Here is a 4866-nt window from a genome sequence, read left to right as displayed (position 1 = left end):
GGGTAGTAACAGACAGATAAATACACCATTGCAAAAAAACAAAAATATAAACAAGGAGGCAAATAAAACAATTGTAGATTTTTTTTTCCCTATTGTGCTTCAATGATGAATTTCACCTAATCACCACTTGGGGGCACTGTAGMCCCTTGTAAGAGACAAAAGCTGTATTTTTATTTGTGGCCAAGGTGTGCTCATAGTTCACTGATGTATAAATGCTAATGGAATACAGTGACATTTTCTGATCCGGTGAATGCATCTGAAACAAGTCAGAATTAATAAATATGACATCAATACAAGCTTCTCAAAAGGTTCATTTGGTTTTCTCGAAGCCTCGCCTTTTTGTTTTTTTCAAGCAAAGGCTGCTGATGTTTGTTGCTTCCTTTCAGGTAGAATATGTGGAAGATTTGCAGTTTWCTTTGTGCGAGACCTATATTATACATTGTTCGGTTGTTTGTGTGTGCATGAGTTGASGGTGGGGAGGGAGTGATCAAAGGTAGCCGAGCGTGTCTGTCTTCTTTAAGGGCTGGCAGCAGCCACGTTAAATTGCTCCCGCAGGATACAGTAATTGTAAAAGCAAAGTTACAGGAGCCAAGGTTTCATTTGCACTGATGGAACAAACATCAGGGATGAATAAGCGTGCTTATTAAATCCCCACTCTGTGTCAAGAGRCAACAAAGATAAAGTGAGAGCAAATAAGAGGTGTTGTAATGGAAAGACAAGAGGCTCGTGCCMTTCACCTTTTCTACAGAGGATCCCAATTAATGCAAGCCTGTGAGTATGAGTTTAAGCATAATAAGGGGAGAAAATTAAACCCTTTCCAACACAAACATGACATCACGTGTGATTCAGTTCTTTTGATTGGAATCATGCTTCTGCAGAAACAAGTTCAGTGCTTTTGAACTGACACCTACATACTGTAGCTCCCTCTCATCTCCCGTGTTCCTTTAGAACCGAAGAACGTCACAAACACAAGGACAAAGCTGCAGAAATGCAGTGCATAACTAATTATACTTATCTCTAACAGGGATCCAGAATCACTCAGGTAAATGTCTTTTAATGTTTGAGCTCTGGCAATCCCTTTTGCTTGCACAGCGCATTATTTTCCCTTCAACGGAGGAGGAATAACAAGCAGATCCTGGGTATGCTTTGGCTTTGTACCTGCCACAAGATGAACTCGAGTACTGCGGTGCTAGAAATTTTGAAGGTACTTTTTTTTAAATAAAAGTTGTATCTTCTTTTATAAATATATAACCTGAAGGTTTCACGACATCATCATCAAAGTAAATAAGGATGATTAAGTTGGTACATTTATTTGAAGCATATATGAAGCTTGTTGGGTTTAAAGGGGTAAAAAGTATTCGACCCTTTAACTATTTCAGTAACTAAACAGTTCTGCGCTAAACTCAGAGACATTTAGCCCAGTTTAGCTTTTAGCTTCAATTCTGTCTATTTGTTGAAAAAAAAATCTTGTGAACCACTGGAAAAATTTGAATGAAACTCTCAAAAAATAATCAGTAGCTGATTTGCTTTTGGAGTCAACTTGATTTGAAATGGTTTGACCTTAAATCCTTCTTGATCACATTTAATTTATTCATTCAGCGGATTCTGATATCGGTCCATTAAATGGACGTTATTAGTGGTTATCAGTCCCATAGAATGGCTTCAGACTGTCCTGACAGTGCCCCCTAGTGGRTTAATATATGAATGACACTGAATGTGCAGACTGTCCCGACAGTGCCCCCTAGTGGGTTAATATTCATTTGGGGTCTATATAAAGTGGACTAAATTCCTTTTTATTGTAACTCCACAAGCCCCTTTTCACCCCTTTTTCTGAGCTGTGTCCAAGATCAACTCACTTTGATGCTGTCTCTTTAAATCYAAACGAGGCGCTTCACACTCCGCCAAACTCCAGCWTCCAGAGTGGTTCATTCTGGTTTGATATAGGGTTTCTATTTAGAGTTGCAGAAACATTTTATTTAYAATTTAATTAAAAGATGTCAACAAGGGAAGACTTGTCCATCCAGTCTTACATGTTGGAGCCAGAGGAGAATGAAAACCACCAAATTGTAGTTGGTATAGTTTGGTCTWTATTTGGCAGTTCCGTCACAAATGTTGTGACATAGTTCAGAAAATGTCACAGAAAATAAAGAAAACTGGACAGGTTGAAAAATATGACCCAAACAATTTACAAAGATATCCAGGCAGAACTGGGGTCAACTTTTCTGCACTTGTAGCGACTCCAAGTACACAAAAAATGTATTTAATAGCCAAACAATTAGATGTTGCCTATGTCCCATTTAACAAACACAAAAATAGCAATAGCTTCACTAAAAGGTGAAGGTCACTGGATCAGCAYCTGACTTGGAGGGGATGTTCTCTCCTGTGCACATGTGAGTTGGTACCATGCGCAATTAACTGCCAGAAAAACTGTCACCAATTAAAATTCACCACTTTGCAATCACAGCTTTTAGCGCCACATGATGACGTATTTTGCAACACACTCACTATCAAGCAAAAATGTCATCTATCGTCATATTAACCATTATCAGCTAATTGCCACAACTCATTGTGATTACTTTAGCCAGTATCACCCAACCCTAACCTGTGAGTTTTCTCCAGGTAAAGCAAGCATGTTATAACTGGGAACTCTAAAGTGTCCCAAGGTGTGAGTGAGAGTGTGAATGGTTGTTTGTMTTAGTTTTCTCTATGTGTCCCTGTGATGAACTTGTCCAGGGCGTACCCTGCCTGGAAAGCAGAAGAGTGGGTAAAGAGAATGGATGAATTAAATCATTTATAATTTGTTTTAGTATAATAGTTATGGTATCATATAACTTGGATAGTCTGGCGTTCTGGATCTTTCTGAGAATCTGAATATGTTCTTTAAATTACTCGTTATCTCTTAAAGAACAACAAATGACATAAACAAACACTGTCTAAATGTGTTWTTAGAATAATAGCAGATATTCTGGCTCCAAGTAGATTTTTTTTGCTACAAGGTCATTGTGACAAAACAATTGATTATGACTGGCAATTTTCAACCTCAGCACAAATATTCCCTTCCTCTTGTTCTTTTTTTTAAAGCGTTTTCCATCTAATGAGTGTCAGCAGCTCCTCTTCTGTGATCRTCAGAAAAACTCATTTGTTTGTTTCATGGTATGCTTCCACAACAGCCACTGACTCCAATTTCTCCTTCAAATTGACGGCTAATTCTCGCGGTCCACTTTTGCCACCAACAAATTTCTAACATAATTTACATCCGGGGGGAAAGCAAAATGACTTTGACTTATTTTCRTGCCATTTGTTCGACTGATCACTTAGAAAATCGACGGATATTTGAACATTTATGCAGACAGAAAATGTTTCTTAAATCATTTAAGAACCACGTTGTTTCTGGGTGCACGAGCTGTTTGATCACAAATAAACCCAATGGTTCAGGCAAACAACAAAGCGTGCCATATAGAGGAAACTCTGTTTCCATAGTTATTCAAAGAGGTGTTTTGATCAGTGAATAGTAGAGTCCTATTCTTTTGCTGGCGGATGCACTTTGTGTGCATGGGCGGGATGATCTATTTGAGTCTGTCAGTGAGAATATTTGCATCTTTTCCCCCCTCCTCTTCCTTTTTGGCTGCTCTTGTCACAGAGCAGATCTTACTGTATCTGACACTGTGAGTTGATTATGCCAGAGTGTTTGTCCTCGGTTCTAACCCGCAGTTGTGAATACTCAATGACCTCCAACTGCCTCTTTCATGCATTAAAATAAAAGTTGACATTACCCGTTTCATGCTTCTGTGCCGCTCCGATTCTYCATTCCCCAGCTGCCACCATTCCGAATTTTAGGATTTTTTTTACTCTTCCTTACATCTAAGCCAGGCAGTTGTTTTTTTTTTTTTGTGCTGCTCTTGAAAAGTGTAGATAGAGATGATAGGCAAAGACTTAAAAAAGCGTTAGAAGGAAAGTTGCCTCAAACTACAGTGTCAGCAGCTTTACCTTTCTGCTGCTCAAACCTTCCTCACTCAAGCTAACGCTAACGTCTGATCACTTTCAGACTCTTTGGACACATGCTTGTTCCTCCTTTCATCCTATTGAAACCTGAAGCACCATTTGCATGTTTTCCTGTTTTATATATATATAAGTTTTCTGTTAACTTCTGCACACTTTCTGTTATTTTAGCCATTCATTTATCAAACCATTCGGCTTATGCGATGACTTTTGTTTATCTTAATGTATTATTTACAAACACTTTTCTCTATAGAAATACATTAAAATTTCTTCAATTCCTTCAAAACCTTTGTAGGTACGCTTGCACTATTTTTTGTCTTCTTCTGCTACTTTTAATTTTATCTACACTTAAACAGATATAATGGATGTAATAAAAAATGTGTCATCTGGTTCCACTCAACTGAATTGAGTAAAGGTAATGCATTTACTTTACATTTACTTTACATTTAAGTAATTTACTCAGTTCAGAGTGGAAAACAGATGACATAATTTTTTAAAACTAAATCCACCATATCTGTTTTTTGAGTGTATTTTCTGCTGCTTTTAGCTTTTGACCAAACTTTCTGCAAATTTTAGCTACAATTCTGCTACTTTTAGCTTACCTCTTAGCTAACTTTAACTTTTTTGCTACTTTCATGATTTAGTTACTCCTCTGCCAATTTTAAATTTTAGCAAATCATGTGCTAATTTCAGCTTTTAGCTATCATTCTGCCACTTTTAGCTCTTCACTTATTGTTACTTTTTGCTTCTAGTTAACTTTTCATCATATTTAGCTTCTAGTTAGCTTTACATTTATATTTTAGTTACTTTTTCTGCTTAATGCTTTTAATTAGTTTGTTGTTTTAGTTTTGATGCAGTGATTTGCTT

This window comes from Austrofundulus limnaeus, unplaced genomic scaffold (genome assembly GCF_001266775.1).
Source record: "Austrofundulus limnaeus strain Quisiro unplaced genomic scaffold, Austrofundulus_limnaeus-1.0 Scaffold17, whole genome shotgun sequence".
Taxonomy (NCBI): Eukaryota; Metazoa; Chordata; class Actinopteri; order Cyprinodontiformes; family Rivulidae; genus Austrofundulus; species Austrofundulus limnaeus.
Note: the sequence above shows the minus strand (reverse complement) of the source record.